Below are 18,280 nucleotides of genomic sequence, written 5' to 3'. Positions count from 1 at the left end.
TTTGGAGCGTTTTGTTTAAACTAAAAGCTAAATGCTCGTACTACCAAACAAAACTTTTTGTTTAAACTAGAGCGTTTTGTCAAAAGCTAAAAGCTAGAAGCTCACAAACGCTTCCAAAAGCTTCGTGTCAAACACGCCAAAGAGTCCAAGATATTGGAGCGCTCCAAACATTTGAGATAACGAAACTTTCACATTTACCGTTCATGATATATATATATATATATATATATATATATATATATATATATATATATATATATATATATATATCAAGGTTGCAAAAATCGCTTGACGTTAGCTCGACGGTGGACTAAGGTCAAGCGATTAATCGGATAGGCGGGGATTAATCGGGGGATTAATCGGAGACCATTAATTATTAAGAAAATTATTCAAAAATTAATAAATCTTAATTTAATCATAATAATATAAGTAAATAAGCATAAAAGTTTAATAACAAGTTTAATAAACACAATAAATTATCATCCAAAAGACCAAAACAAACATAAAAAGTTAATAATAAGTTCAACAAACACCCCAAATCATCATCCAACAAGTTCATAATAAGTTTAAATAACACAAAAATAAAACATATTATCTTCTAATCTTCTCCACACACTTCCATTATTTGAACCCTATCCGACTCATATTCGTCTTCTTCTAACACTTGCTCCTCACTCTCGGACTCAAAATCTTCATCGGAAAGTTCCCTCGTTCTTGGACTTTCTCGGGGTGCTTGATTATCATCGGTTCCTAGATCTTCATTAACCGTTTCGGGGTCTACTTCATCTACATCAACAATCCATTCTTGAGTCGAGAGTGAATCATTTGCTAACAACACGTCCATATTTCTATCTTTTCGCTTTTGGTTTTTTTTCCATTAAATTAGCATTGAATTGAACATAGACAAGATTGTTCAATTTGCTTGCCTCCAATCTATTTCGTTTTTTTGTATGTACCTAGAACTGTAAACATAAAATATAAATTTAATAATATACATTTTATAATATACTAACCCCTTCAAACGTGTTTAATGTAACGTCCATGTTTCTAGGCTAGACATAAATGATGATGTAATAGTGTAGGTCAACCTTTGTAATTTGTTTTGAAATAATAAGATGTATTATTTGAGTATTATGTGTTTTATACTTAATTATTATGATTTAATGAATTAAGGATAAAAATAAGCGTCGAAAATAAATGTTAAATAAAGCTGATATCTATGAAGAAAGTTGTAGTGGTTGAAACAAGGATTCTGGAGATTTTGAGAATACCGAAATACGAGTTATAACGAAGAAGTTATGACATGTCGAAGTTTCGCGACAGAACCGGCACGACGCTATATGACGTAAAAAAAGTGAATTTACGATAAAGTGCTTTTTAGCCTTAGCAATCTAAACGAAAGTTGTAGCATTCGTTAAACCAAGAGCGTGCATAAAAAAAACGCCCAAAGCTGACTTCGTATAAGGAAGTTATGATTTTTCTAAGTTTCAGCTTAACAGTATGGAGCCCGAAACTCGAATTTTAGATCGAGTGATTTTTAGCCAAAACAACCTAAACAAGAATCGAAGATCTTGTTGATAGTAGTTCAACGGTAAAAAGACAGACGAAAACGGACGTCGGATGAAGAAGTTATGAAATTTTAACGGACTTTTCCTGTCCCGGCGTGTTAAAAATATAAATTTAAAAATAAAATCAAAATTAGCCGACGGAGTCTAAACGAAAGTTGTAGATCACGGTCTCACCTATGCGTGGATATAAAGAACGTCAAAAACGGAGCTCGTATGCCAAAGTTACGAATTTTTTAAGTTGGAAAATTCGGAGTACGCCCAACGTACTCGTGTAAGTGTTACGGAGTCAGTCACCCTCCCTACTCCTTCGCATGAGAGACACGTGTCATAGCCTTGACGCGTCTGATGCGATCTGTTCGTACGCCCAACGTACTCGATGTACGCCCAGCGTACTCTCAATTTACGCCCAACGTAACTCGAATGTTCATCCCCTATAAATAGTGGACGATGCCATCCGAATTGATGTTACAATTTTCATCCTTTCACCCCTATACTTTCTTCTATATTGCAAATATTACCCCCAAGCCTATTATATCATCCTAGACTCGTAAGCAAGCCCCGGAGAGCCCGAAGATCCCGAGAAAAAGAATTTTCGGAACGAAACTTTGCCCGCGTGAAGCCCGGTTTTTGGGAAAACATCCCGGTTTTATCGAAAAAGTCTGTTTAAAGAAACGAAGTGCTGCCCGATTATCGTTAAATAAGGTGAGTGTGTAGTCACTTTCATCGTACACATAGGTATGAAGTATTTTCTATAAGATACGTGCTATGTGTAATTATATTATTTGTTTATTTGAGATGGGTGTTGAATAGATGTTTTATACAAGTTTTAAACTGTATATGTATTTTTATCTACAAATATGTTGGGTAAAACATGAGTAGATGAAATAGTTGATGTGTGTTAAAATGATGAGAGGTCTCGATATTGTTATTGTTTCAGTCATCTAGCGGAGTATAGATGACGACCACAGACTTTTCTAGACACTCCAGTGGAACGCTAGCAGGCTCGCAACCTGTAGGTGTTTGTGAACTTAGTGTTCAATGGTATACTCCATCTCCCACATGGTTGCCTTATATGACATAAATTGTTGAGGAATCCTTAAAGCAGTGTTGTCACCCCGATGAAAATCCTTAGGCCAGGTCCCTTATGATAGGTGTTTAGGGACGTAAAGTGAGGATAACGGGAACGGGTAATCAGGGTTATTCTTGGTTGATGAAATTAATAAATTTATTGTTGGTTGATGAAATTAATAAATTTATTATTATTTGTGGGTTGAAAACCCTATATGCTCACCAGGCTCCCAAGCCTGACCCACTCAGCTTTCTGTATTACAGGTAGTGAACCTAGAGCATAATTTGGATGATGACGAGGGATTTTTGGATTATAGGCCAGTAGTTGTAAATAACTGTTGTAAGGCTTATAATATACTGTTTATGCTTTTGGTATGTATCGGAACATGACATCCCGAGGTTTTGTTATATAATGAAAATATATTTCTTTAAGAAATGCTTTGATAAATTTTTATTATATTTTATTTTGGGAACAAATTCCGCAACACCTTCTGGAAGATTACTCTGATTTTATTTTAAAAGCACAAACTAAATTGGTCTTTTCTGGCCGAGAAATTTGGGAATGTCACATTTAATATACTAACCCCTTCAAACGTGCTCTAATATACTAACCCCTTCAAACGTGTTGAAATGTGTTGAAATGTGTTTAATATATAAATTTTATAAAATATAAATTTAATAATATACTAACCCCTTCAAACGTGCTCTAATTCCTTTCACAACCCGATGAACTACTAGTCAAAGAAAGAATCCTCATTGCAATCTTTGTCAAATGAGGAGTTGTGCCACCAAATAGCTACAATTTTTTAAACAAAAACACATTATTAATTGATAAATATCAAAATTTTGTAAAATACTAAAATAGATAACTAAAAGTAAAATGAATTACCCGGATCAAACTCGGCATCATTCACCCTACAATTTTTAATTGCAAGATCGCAACCAAATCTATCAACTTTTTTCTTGTACTTTGGCAAGTCAATTGTTACAACTTGTCTTTGCAAAATTGTCACAAAGTTATGTATAAAAAAAAATCAAGAACCGCATTCATTATATCGGGATCATATTGGAGTTGTGGATCCTTATAATGATAATACGGATTTAAAAGATAAGACGTTAAATGTAAACTTGAATCTAGACGACCTTTCATCTTTTTGTTTATGATATCTATAATAGGCTTGTAAGCTTTCTCGTTACCACCCAATGATGTGATAATTTCTTCTTTAGCAACTTTAATCTCCCCGTAAACAAAACCCATTGAGGGCTTCCAATCCGCGTCAACCATTCGAAGGACTTTCACCAAAGGGGAGAACACCTTTAAACATTGTGCCACACCGGACCAAAATTGGACACTTGACACCGTTTTATATGAGGCAATCCCTTTAGGCATACTAGAAAATTTACATTCCTCCCATTCGGTGCTAGAGAACATATGTCTTAGTTGCTCCTTTTTTCGGCCAAACTTTGTAATGTTAGAAAGGCGGAAGCAAATCTCGTGACTCCCGATCGGATAATTTCTCTTTTGTTTGTGTAACTTCTCATCATCGCCAAGGTTTTGTGGTGAGCGTAAATGAAGATGGTTAGCTTCTTTTTTTGATCTAGAATTTTCTTAAACCTTGGAAGTGCATCGATACCTTGAAGAAATAAACACGATTAAATAACAAATTATAGTATAAAATTAAACATTTTAGAACAAAATAAAGTAATAAAGTATTAAATACAATAAATAAACAAAATAATGTAAGTACCTTCAAGCATAAGGTTAATGGTATGTGTCGCACATGATGTCCAAAAAATAGATGGTCTTTTCTCTTTTAGCAACTTTGCCGCCCCATGTTATTCATGGCATTATCGGTCACAACTTGAACAACATGCTCATAACTAACTTATTGAATGCAAGACTCCACATATTCATATATTTTTTGGCTTGTATATGCTTTGTTGGAACATTCTTTTGAAGATAAAAAAACAGTACCCATTGATAGCATATTTTATTTCCTTATTTTATTAGTTTATTTTAGATTTTTAGATCTTTTTATCATTATTGCATTGTATTTTATTTATTTTTCTTTAGTATGGATCGTACCGGGTGCTTTTTATGTTGCATGAGGAATTTTGCAGGTTTTTGGAGCTTATCACGATTGTGGATTAGAGTGAAGACGGACTTGTGGGCTCTCGAGGCGCTATTGGGCTTGGCGGATCCACCAAAGGAGATTTGGGCTTAAAAAGATAAAGGCTTGGATGAAGTGTGCTTGTGAAGATGGATCATGGATAATTAATTTTGGGTTTGGAGCATCCACATTTGAAGCTAAAAGATGATTGGTTGGTTTAAATCACATGGATATGGAGGGGACCAAAGGAATCTTTGGTAGTGGAAGGGTGGAGTGGAGGAATGAAGGACCAATAGCATTACAGCAACATTTGCGCGGGTGGAATTTTCGTCGCGCGGGTACCCGCGCAACTGCCCAGTTTGGGCATTTTGGTCATTTGGCTTGCCATTACCTTGGGGAATCAGATCTAGCAGCCATATTCTCGATTTGACACCATTGGAGACCTGGAGGAGGCGATTTTGAAGCTCAAGACTCATTTCTCTTCATCTTTCCAAGTTATTTGGTAGTTTCTTTATGCAATTAGACTTTAGTGATTGTTGTTATATTGCCATGAGTGGCTAAACTCTCTATTTTGGTAGACCTTGGCTAAAACCTCTGAATATTTGTGGGTTTTTGAAGGATTTATGCTTATTTATCATTTATCTTATGTCTATGATTCTAGTTCATATTTCCTATGCTTGTTTAGTGCTTTGGTCATGAGCTTGGTACTTTAATAAGCAATTGTTGGTTTATTTCTTTGGTTTGGCATTGAATCATTGAATTTACTTAGAACAAGGGCTTTATGATGGTAGAAATCATCTCTAGCTTATGAATCATAACTCCTTTATGGATGTGTAAGCATTGACATCCTCTAGGAATTGGGGATTTCTTCATTCTTAAGGCTAATCAACTTCTTGGGTTCAATTGCTTCAATTGGATCTTTGATTTTGATTAAGAAGGTGTGTTGTGGGCTTCCCCAACCTCCATACTACCTATGAGAAATCTTGGCATATCATGCTTCATGATTGCTATAACCAATTTGGGGTGAATGATAAGCTTCATGTTAAATCCTAATGATAAACACACAAATGTTCATTGTGTTGAATTGCCTTGGTTTACCAATTCTCTCCAATATTTGAGCATCTCACTTTCTTGCTTAATTGCAAGTTTTTAGTTATTCAAGTCTTTTAGTTTTCAAGCAATCATAACACCCCCCTTTTAGTTTAATTGTAGTTATTTAGTTTATTTTCACTAGTTCTATTGGATTGCATTGGTGATTGAATACAACCATTTCCCCGAGGATCGATACCCCTTTTACCATTATATTACGTTTTATTTGCAAAAAAAGGGTGTAATTTGCTTGGTGGACTTGACATCCCACCAAGTTTTGCCCATCTTCGAATTAACACATAAATTCATAATGCTCCTTCTCTTTCGATCAGACCAAGCATCTTTCATAATCGAGCATCCATCCTCTTTCCATTCTTGTTCGTTTTTTTTCAACAAGTTTTTTGTTCTTTCAACCTCATGCTTTAAAAGCGTGTCACTCAAAGCATATCTAGTAGGAGGTGGAAGCCTGATTCCAAATTGGCCAACAACCTCCAACATCATTTTGAAGCTATCCATTTCAAAGGCATGAAAGGGAATTGTGCTTTCATATGCCCACCTACTAATGTATTTATGGACCATGAGTATTCTTTCTTTCTAGACAATATTGTTAAGATCAACATTTTTTCCCTTTCTTGCATTCAATCTTCTTCGGGGTTTATTTTGTTTGCGTACCCATCCATGGGGCCTATAACATTTGGTGCTTTCAACCCCAAAGAAGATTCAACTCCATCCACGCTATCATGAAATTCTTGTCTCACCTCAAATATTAAGGCTTCATCTTGCGAATGTTTAGCTTTATTTTTTAACTTCCCTGCATTAATAGAATTTTGACATTTCAATTGATCATCTTTTGTAGAACTTGGACATGAAGATACATTCCCCTTCACATGAGCAATATGTTATTTCATTCTAATAATCCCTCCGCCAAACACTTTTCCACACAATTTACATTTCAATCTATCCAAGTTGCTTTTATCCGGGATAAAACCATATTCCCAACCAACATCATCCGAGTTTCGTTTATGTGTATCGATGGCGATTGATCCCAGAGACGGTGTAGTTGAAGCATTCGAAGTCATTGATTGTCAACTGTTAAATCATCACATTAAGACATTAAAAAAAATTAACACCTTAAAAAATATAATATAAATGCTTAGACAAAATGATTATCAATCAACCAAACAACTTGGAGATTCATGTTAATGCCTTAATGCTAAAGTGCTAAAAGAAATACTTAAAAGATTCATGATTAACATATTTCAACAAATGCACAACATATTCATATTTAACATATTTCAAAAAAAAAACTACTTGACAGAATTCAATATCTTAACAGATTTCATGTTAAACAGCTTCAACAAATGTTCAATTAACCAATACCAAATTTCTTAACAGATTTCATGTTAAACATCTTTAACAAATGTTCAATTACCCAGACAATATCTGTTAACAGAAGAAGCTGTCACATAGAAGACTTCATACCCCAAGCTGTCATAGAAGAAGCTGTTAACAGATTTCATGTTAAGAAGCTGTCACAGAGACCCCAAGTATTCATCTTTTTGCTCTGTATAGAATATCATTGGAAAGCTATTCTAATCTCAAATCGATTTCACCATTGAGACTTAACCCATGGTCAATAAACATGCTACCGATAAATTGCTTAACCAACTGATAAATTAAGACTTAATTAGTGTTAACCAACTGATAAATTGCTTGCTTTTAACAGATAAATTACTTGCTGTTAACAGAAGAAGTTGTCACAGAGAAGTAAAAACTAACCTGGATAACTCAATTAGTGTCGAAGAGAGGAGCTGAAGTCGGAAGAAGAGTTGATTTTGGAATCGATAAACTTCGTGAACTGCAATCTTTAAACTTCGTGAGCCCAGAAACTTCGTGACGGGAGGAGCCAGATCTAAAAACAACGGCGACGTCGTTACTTGAAGGAGATGACGAACCGGGGCCAGAGCTAAAAACAACGGCATGAGACTTAAAGTCGAAGGTAAACGGAAGAAGAAGATGTGTCGATTTCCCTTTGTTCGTCACTTCGTTCTCGTTCGTTGTTCAGAGAGGCAGAGGGAATGTCGATTTTTTTTACTGCATCGAATGAGAAAACGAATGCAACCCTAGAGGCATTTGTTACATTTTGACAATTTTGCCTTAAAATTTTTTTAAATTACGTTGACTTTCGTTGACCAATTTGGGCGCCTAGACCCGTCTTTGACCACGTCCGATTATATAGCCCGATTAGCTATAAACATCGACAGTAGAGGACCGCCAAGCGCCTAGGCACCGATTAATCGGCCGCCTAGGCCGATATTTGCAACACTGATATATATATATATATATATATATATATATATATATATATATATATATATATATATATATATATATATATATATATATATATATATATGATGGATCATTTTAGAATTCATAGTTTCCCGAGAACCCGAAAACGAAAAATGGAGAGTTGGATCAATTGTTTGGATGACTTAGATGATCGGTGGCATAATTTGTAAATATTACAAATTTAAGTGACATAGTAGGTTTTTTAAAAATAATCACAGGAGTATATTTGGTAGAAAAAGTGTTATATGTTAAAAAAACATGAGGCAAACAATAGATCCCTCAAACCCTTCGTCATTTTCACCGACCCTCTTCTCTCACGCCTTTTCTCGTGTTCTTCACTGTAGCTCTCCATTTTTCTTCCATCGCTTCCTTCTCGTTGATCAAATTCAACTCAATCATTGGTCTCAATCATTCCATAAAAATAAGTGTTCTTCATCAATCGATCGATGTTAGTCGGAGGTAAAAAGTCTTCTTTGTCTCTGAAATAAGGGTTCTTCACAACTGACCCTTTACGAAAATCATTTCTTCATCAGATCTTCATCAAAATACTCTTATTTGTCTCTGTAAGTCATCAATCTACACTTTTAGTTACAAATCTTATTGCAATTAAATTCATATAAGCAATTCAATTCATGTTATATGTTAACATTTTCATCTGTAATGATTGCTTCTCCAATATCGACCGGATCACGAATTAGGGTTTTACAAATCCGATGGTTTTTTTTGGATGTTATGATTTAGGACATATAAATTAAGGTTTGACTGTGGATTTGTGTTTTCAGTAAAATTGAGTGACTAGTTTATTGAGTAATTTCTTCATGTGCGAAAACAATGGATTCTTCTATGCGGTTTGCTCCTTTCGATTCGATTAATTTGCATTTTGGTAGTAATCTAGAAATATTTATGATTACTAGGAAATGTTTGGGTTGTAATGTTGGTTTTCAATTTGAAGTAGATTGTGATTGAGGAGTGTTTTATTGAAGAAAGGTAGAGATGAGCGAAGTATTTGAAGGATACGAGCGACAGTACTGTGAGTTTTCGGCAAATTTATCCAAAAAAAAATGTAACGCAACTAATTCTATTATTGATTGAGGTATTTCTTTTTAGCTTTCACTGCATTTAGTTTCTCAGTTCAATTTTTTGGGTTGTTATTGTGTTCTATTATGATTATATCAACAACTGGTTTGATTTTTTACTTGTGATATCATGATATGAAGAGCAAAAAAGCAAAGAGATCTTTGAACGACTATTTGGATTAGATGAAGAAGATGTTCTGGTAAACAACTAGCCTTTTACCTTTTTTCCTGTAATTTTGATTTGTAACTTACGCATGAAAAAGTGTACCAGATAAGAAAAATAGATTTTACAACAAGTACTCAAATGAAATGATATTGGTAAATCTAATCAAACATCTCAGATGAACTTTGTTTTTGGAAAGTGCTTTTTTATGTTGATGTGAATTTGATGATTTTTTGCCCGAAAATAGCTAATCATTTGCTTACTGGTTATGAACTTATTTAGGTTTGGCTCTTGTAACAAGGAATGAAACACTCATTTAGACGGATGGAAGATACTTTTTGTACGCATAACAACAACGAAGGAACCAATGGATGAAGATCCAATTATGGATTCATGGATATCCACAGTAAGTTCACCTAATTGCCAAACTTTTGTCTTCTAAGAGAGATGAAGAACTCTTCAGATACTTGTTAGGTGGTATTTGACTATAAGTGTGTAGTGATTCACATGTAAATCACAAGTGAATCAGATATGATTTACATGTGATTCACATGTAAATCACATATGAATCACATGAAATTCACATATGAATCACATGTAAATCACACGTGAATCACATATGAATTACATGTGATTCACACATAAATCACAAGTGAATCACTTTGACATCCCCATTTTCACGGCCAGAAAAGACCGAATTTGTTTATGCTTTGTTTAAAAATCAGAGTAACATTTTAAATAAAAGTGTTGCGGAATTTGTTCCCAAAATAAAATATGATAAATATTTATCAAAGCATTTCCGTAGAAATGTATTTCATTAAAAACCTCGGGATGTCATGTTCGATATAGATCAAAAGCATAAACAGTACAATATAAGCCTTACTACATTTATTCATATCTACAGGCCTATATCCGTAATCTCTCATCCCAAACATCATATCTATGCTCGTGCGCCACTACCTGTAATACAAGAAACTTAGTGGGTCAGGCTTGGGAGCCTAGTGAGCACATAGGGTTTTCAACCCACAATAAATAAATTTATTAATTTTATCAAACCAAACAAACCCGATTACCCGTTCCCGCTATCCTCACTTTACGTCCCTAAAACATCTAACACAAGGGACCTAGTCTAAGGACTTTCATCGGGGTGACAACTCTGCTTCAGGGATTCCTCAACAATTTATGTCAAATAAGGCATGGGGGATGGAATACTGCTGGCGAACACTAAGTTCAAACAAACACCTATAGGTTGCGAGCCTGCTAGCGTTCCACTAGACTGTCTAGAATAGTCTGTGGTTGTCATCTATACTCTGCTAGATGATTGGATCATCTTAAAACATCGACGCCTCTCATCATTTTATCACACATTGTCTATTACATCTACCCATGTTTTACCCAACACATTTTGTAGATATAAAATACATATACAGTTTAAATTATTTAAAACATGTATAAAAATAGTTCATCCAGCATAGATAGCAAGTACACAGACAATATGCACACATAGCACGTAATTTATATAAAATACTTCATATCTATGTGTAAGATGAAAGTAACTATGCATTCACCTGTTAAGGTGGTGATTCTGAACTCAGACAGCGCTTCGCTTCTATTGATTTATTTTTTTTCGACGAAACCTAGTATCATTACCACTAGATTTTAGTCTAATATTCATTGCGACTAATTATTAGTCTAGATTCATCATTAACTCAGAGTCTACTTCATGATCTATCAAGTAAGGATCAGCCAGGCAGGACAGTTGGGAGGCATGACCATTTCGGCATATAGCTTTTCTGAAATCCAACAACCAAACCCAACGTGACCATTCTAGACACCTCTCCCGTAAGTAGTTCAATCAATATAACAACTTTGAATCACCGATAAATCTTATGTATAGGTTCATAATAACGATACTATATTTAAATAAAAAGCTATATTTAAAATATTGTAGGCGTAGCTCACTTACAGTGGGTTTTAATAAAAAACCGGGCTTCGCTGGAGCAGCGTTTCCGAACCGAAAAGCTCTTTTTCTCGAGGCTTCGGGAGCCTCGGGGCTTCCTTCGGGTGTTAGGGGGGTTCCCTAGGGTTTGGGGGGTTAGGATAGGCTAGAGAGAGAAAGTAGTGAGAGAGAGTATGAATTTTGGTGTGAAAATCCGGGAAATCTCGCACTCAATTTATAGGTCGGAGGTCCTTGGACTACGCAGCGCGTAACCTCGGACGCGACGCGTTCGTACATTGAGGTGTCCGAGCCAGCTTGGTGCGACGTGGAGCTTCTGAGACCAAGCGATTCAGAACGCGGGGAGTTCCTTCTACGCGGCGCGTATGCGAGGCCAGGTGTCTCCATACGAAGCGAGGCTGTGGGCCGCAAGCGACGGTTGTGATTGTGCCACGTCACCGGTTCTCGCAACAGCTTTGCAAATTTGCTTCGCGACTTCTAAAATTCATAACTTTCGCATACGAGCTCCGTTTTTGACGTTCTTTATATCCACGCGTAGGTGGAATCGTACTCTACAACTTTCGTTTAAACTCCGTCGGCTAATTTTGAATTTATTTTTAAAGTTATATTTTTAACAGGCCGGGACAAGATTGGTCTGTTAAAAATTCATAACTTCTTCATCCGACGTCCGTTTTCGTCTGTCTTTTTATCGTTATGCTACTATTAACGAGATCTTCGATTCTCGTTTAGGTTGTGTCGGCTAAAAACCGCTCGATCTAATATTCGAACTTCGGGTTGTACATTGCTAAGCCGAAACTTCGAAAAATCATAACTTCCTCATACGAAGTCAGATTTGGGCGTTCTTTTTATGGACGCTCTTGGTTTAACATATTCTACGACTTTCGTTTAGATTGCTAAGGCTAAAAGTCGCTCTATCGTAAATTTACTATTTACGTCTCCCGGTGCCGTGCTGGTTCTGTCGCGAAACTTCGACAGGTTATAACTCCTTCGTTATAACTCGGATTTCGGCGTTCTTTATATGTCCGAAATCCTTGTCACGACCACTATCACTTCATGTATCGATATCGGGTTTATTCAAAACTTAAAATTTAACGCTTATTTTTATCCTTTATTAATTATAACTTTATAAATAAGTAATAAACATATAAATTCACATAATACTCAAATAATTCATCTTTATTACTTCAAAAAGAGTTACAATAGTTGACCTAGACTATTACATCATCTAATACTGCTTAGCCTAGAAACACGGGCGTTACAATTATCTCCCCCTTAGGATGATTCCGTCCCAGAATCATGCATAAGCAAACAGATGCGGATAGCGACTCATCATGTCACTCTCTGTTTCCCAAGTGAGATTCGGCTCATTCGAATGTTTCCAACGGACTAGCACTAAGTCGACCATCTTGCGTCGTAACTTCTTAGTCTTACGGTCAACAATTGCCTCGGGCTCTTCGATTAGCCTCTTATTCTCATCCATCCTTAACTCTGAGATTGGAATTATGTCGGGAACTTCTCCTATGAACTTTCTCAGATAACACACATGGAAGGTGTTATGAATATCATCTAGTTCTTCGGGTAATTCGATCTTGTAAGCTTGGTTCCTAATTCTTTGAAGAACTTTGAACGGTCCACTAAACCGTGGACTCAACTTTCCTCGTTTCCTAAATCTTCTAAGTCCCTTCCACGGTGAGAGTTTAAGCAAAACTGAATCTCCAACTTCAAAAGTCATCGGTCGTCTTTTCTTGTCAGCATAACTCTTCTGACGATCCTGAGCTGCTAACATCCTCTCCCTGATTACTTTCAACTTTTCAGCAGTCTCATGGACTATCTCGGGGCCCATAAACTGCTTTTCCCCAGTCTCAAGCCAACAATATGGCGTACGACACTTCTCTCCGTACAACGCTTGATAGGGTGCCATCTTGATGCTCGAGTTGAAACTATTGTTGTAGGAAAACTCTACCAGAGGTAAGTGCTCGTCCCAGTTCCCTTGGAACTCCAGGGTACATGCTCTCAGCATATCTTCCAGTGTTTGAATCGTTCTTTCGCTCTGGCCATCAGTTTGCGGATGGTAAGTTGTACTTAAACAAAATTTCGTACCTAATTCCTCTTGTAGACTTCTCCAAAACCTTGACGTGAAATGACTATCACGATCTGATACAATCGTCAGAGGAACACTGTGAAGTCTTACCACTTCCTTCACGTAAGCATTTGCAAGCTTATCCATAGACCACCTCATTGGCTGCTATGAAGTGTGCACTCTTGGTGAAACGATCCACGACTACCCAAATCATGTCGTGACTGTTCTTTGTCCTGGGTAGTTTAGTCACAAAATCCATGATGATGTCTTCCCATTTACCCATGGGTACATGTAAAGGTTCTAAACTCCCATACGGTCTCTAATGTTGTGCCTTAACTCTAGCAAAAGTTACGCACTCGGCCACATACTTTGCAACATCGAGCTTCATCGTCGGCCACCAGTAGTAAGGTTTTAGGTCCCCATACATTTTTGTGATGTCGGGATGAATTAAGTACATGGTCTTGTGAGCTTCTTCCATCAAAAGATCTCTTACTCCTCCTGTCTTAGGTACCCAAATCCGATCTTGGAATACCTTCAGTCCTTGATTGTTTGTACCGAACACTGACATTTTACCCAAACGTTCTTCCTTTCGGTCATTCTTCTCTGAAGCTTCTTCTTGAGCTTTCCTGATACTTTCCACAATCGTCGAAACAACTTCTATCCTCAACTCTCTTGGCCTTTTTCTTTCAAGATTGACTTTTCGAATTAGAGCATCGGCGACGATATTCACTTCACCGGGGTGGTAAAGTATCTCGCAGTCGTAGTCCTTGAGTAATTCCAACCAGCGTCGTTGCCTCATATTCAATTCCTTCTGATTAAAGAGATACTGGAGACTCTTATGATCAGTGAAAATTTTGCACTTCGTGCCATAGAGGTAATGCCTCCATATATTCAAAACGAAAACTACCGCTGCCAACTCCAGATCATGAGTGGGGTACTTCTTTTCATGCTCCTTCAATTGTCGAGATGCGTATGCTATCACCTTTTCTCTTTGGGTCAGAACACAACCCAACCCGACTCCAGATGCGTCATTATAGACCGCGAAGTCTTCAACTCCATCGGGTAGAGAAAGAATCGGTGCTTCACATAATTTCTTCTTTAGCTTCTCGAATGCTTCTTCGTGCTTCTCACTCCATGTATAAGTAGTTCATTTGTGGGTCAAAGCTGTCAATGGAGCAGCTATCGAAGAAAAGCCTTGGATAAACCTTCGATAATATCCAGCTAATCCCAGAAAGCTTCGAATCTCCGTGGGACTCTTCGGTCGTTCCCACTTTATCACAGCTTCGATCTTTGCTGGGTCAACCATTATCCCTTCTTGGTTAACCACATGACCCAAGAATTGGACTTCTCGGATCCAAAAATCACATTTGGAGAACTTTCCATACAACTTCTCCTTCTTCAACACTTCCAACACTTATTGTAGATGCTTTTCATGCTCCTCCTGGCTTTTCGAGTAGATGAGAATGTCATCTATGAACACTATCACGGATTTATCGAGGAATGGTTTACAAACCCTGTTAAGGCTTTTCGAGTAGATGAGAATGTCATAACTTCCTCATACGAAGTCAGATTTGGGCGTTCTTTTTATGGACACTCTTGGTTTAACGTATTCTACGACTTTCGTTTAGATCGCTAAGGCTAAAAGTCGCTCTATCGTAAATTCACTATTTACGTCTCCCGGTGTCGTGTCGGTTCTGTCGCGAAACTTCGACATGTTATAACTCATTCGTTATAACTCGAATTTCGGAGTTCTTTATATGTCCGGAATCCTTGTCACGACCACTATCACTTCATGTATCGATATCGGGTTTATTCAAAACTTAACTTTTGACGCTTATTTTTATCATTTATTAATTATAAATTTATAAATAAGTAATAAGCATATAAATTCACATAATTCACATAATACTCAAATAATTAATCGTTATTACTTCAAAAAGAGTTACAATAGTTGACCTAGACTATTACATCATCTACTACTGCTTAGCCCAGAAACACGGGCGTTACAATCACATACGAATTACATGTGATTCACATGTAACTTACATGTAATTCACATATAAAGCACATGTGATTCACATATGAATCACATGTGATTCACATGCAAATTACAAGTGAATCACATATGATCATATGATCAATTACATGTGATTCGCAAGTAAATCACATATGAATTACGTCTATATGTACACATGCATTTTGTATGAGTGTTCTTCATTATTTTTTTATTTTTCTTGTGAATTTCACATTTGAATCTTAAAAGATACAATCACATGTGAATATCACATTATATAATCACATGTAAATCTTACATGATATACTCACATGTAAATCTTACATGATATATACATATGCATTTTTGTGAATTTTCTTGCATTAATCAATTTTTTTATCATCTTGTAGATTTGGAAGAATTTACGGAAAATATTGAAGAGGTGAAAAGTGATAAGTTGAAGAAAATATTAAAATCTTGACACGAAGACATTAAAACGCTTTGAAATTTTGTAGCATTTTTTGTTTTTTATATTTTATTTTATTAAAAAAAATTTATGATTACTTACGGATATTAGTATAAGAAAAATGCATATATGCACTTGAAAAAAATATGTATATGCACTTAAAACGTCGATTTTTTGGTTATAAAAATTATAGTTTTTTTTAATATTCCAATTTTTTTAATTTACTGATTTTTTTTAAACATTATTATTTCTTAAAATATTGCAGTTTAAAAAAAACATGTTTTTTTCATTTTTTTTAATAAAAATTCATGTTTTCTAAAAAAATTAAAAAATCTGCAATTTTTTTTAAAAATCAAAAATTATTATTTTTTAAAAAAGAAATCTGAAATTTTGATTTATTATGAAAATTTTTAAACATCTTTATTAATATTTCCAAAAACACAAAAAACTAAACATTAAATGAGATTGATAAGATGACGATCATGTCCTCAATAAGTTAATTTTGATCTAACGGTACACCTTTAGTTCTCGGGTTCTCGAAAAACTATGAGTTCTCAACGGATCTCACCCAATATATATATATATATATATATATATATATATATATATATATATATATATATATATATATATATATATATATATATATATATATATATATATATATATATATATATATATAGGGATGAGTCATATGGAAAACAAAAAAACTCTAGAAAAACCCTAAAAATCATAAAAACGCATAAAAAATACTTAAAGATCACAAAATGTTTTTTTGACTTTAAATATGAAAAAATCGCAGCTTTTTCTTCAAATTCTCTGAAAAAAAAAATCGATTTTTTTTATGGTTTTTTTTCAATTTTTTTTCAGAGAATTTGAAGAAAAAGCTACGATTTTTTCATTTATAAAGTCAAGAAAAAAGTTTTGTGATCTCTAAATATTTTTTTTATTCATTTTTATGATTTTTAGGGTTTTTTGTTTTCCATAGAATATATATATATATATATATATATATATATATATATATATATATATATATATATATATATATATATATATAGGGGAGCGTTCAATCGAAAAATTTCTTATTGCAAGAACATTTGTAAACAAGTTTGGACCACACCATTTTTTAAATTAAAATTATAAAATAATATTCATATAAATCAAAAAATAGTTACGAACAATTAAAAAACTCACTAAACAACACCACTCACCACCCAACCAACACCAACCACCACTACTACCTACCACCCATCACCACCTCCACCACCCGCCTTCACCACTACCCCTATCCATCACCCACCAAAACCACCACCCGTCACCACCTACCACCACCCAACCAACATCACAACCTACCATCACCACCACCTCCATCACCCATCACCACCACCCCCACTCACCTCCATCACCCATTACCACCATCCGCCACCATCACCACTCACCACCATCTGTCACCACCATCTCCTCCCACCACCTACCACCACCATCACCACCCACCACCCACTACCACCACTCGCCACCACCACCCATACCCACCACCCGCCACCGCCACCAACCATCACCCCTACCCCCACCCACCACCACCCACCACCCACCAAAACCCCCACACACCACCATCAATACCACCCGTCACCACCACCCCCACCACTAACTACCACTACGCCCACCACCCACCAAAACCACCACCCTCTACCATCACCACCACCTGCAACCACCACCCACCCACACCATTACTACCTACCACCATCACCACCACCACCACCACTTACCACCACCACCAAACATCACCATACGTCGCAACCACCTGCCACTACCACCTACTCACTAACACGCACCACCATTCACCATCACCACCTACCACCAACCACAACCACCCGCCACCATCACCCCTACCAAACATCCACTAAAACCACCATTACCACCACGCATACTGCCAACCACCACTCACCACCACCACCACCACCGACCACCTCCACCATCACCACCCGTCACTTACCACCACAAACCACCACCACCATACATAACAACCACCACAACCAAACATCACCACACGCCACCACCATCTATCACCACCATGCATCACTACTCACCCATCAACACCACTACAACCCACCACGCACCAACCATCACCACCCACCACCCTTTACCGCCCACCACCACCACCCATTACAACCTACCACACACCACCACCACACCTCATCACCACCTATTGCATCACGCTCTCACGACCCACCATCCATATTAATAATATATGATTACATACATATAATCACATATGATTAAATGTATTTAATCACATATGGTTAATGTTGACAAAGAAGAATTAGTGGATCGAGAACGCGATAATGAATCTTGAC

General features: G+C 36.2%; 1 long non-coding RNA gene across 1 annotated transcript; it reads right to left on the bottom strand.

The window, feature by feature from the left end:
- Nucleotides 1–554: 554 nt before the first annotated feature.
- LOC145162197 (uncharacterized) lies at nucleotides 555–3,630 on the bottom strand. The gene is made up of 3 exons (XR_013738953.1): nucleotides 3,526–3,630; nucleotides 3,328–3,432; nucleotides 555–956 (listed from the first exon to the last, which is right to left on the bottom strand). It is a non-coding gene; the product is annotated as an uncharacterized LOC145162197 (long non-coding RNA).
- Nucleotides 3,631–18,280: the final 14,650 nt, after the last annotated feature.

Source organism: Lactuca virosa, chromosome 3 (genome assembly GCF_052849685.1).
Source record: "Lactuca virosa cultivar CGN04683 chromosome 3, Lactuca_virosa_CGN04683_v6, whole genome shotgun sequence".
NCBI lineage: Eukaryota > Viridiplantae > Streptophyta > Magnoliopsida > Asterales > Asteraceae > Lactuca > Lactuca virosa.
The sequence above is the reverse complement of the archived record's forward strand: the minus strand, read 5'-3'. Positions and strand labels throughout refer to the sequence as shown.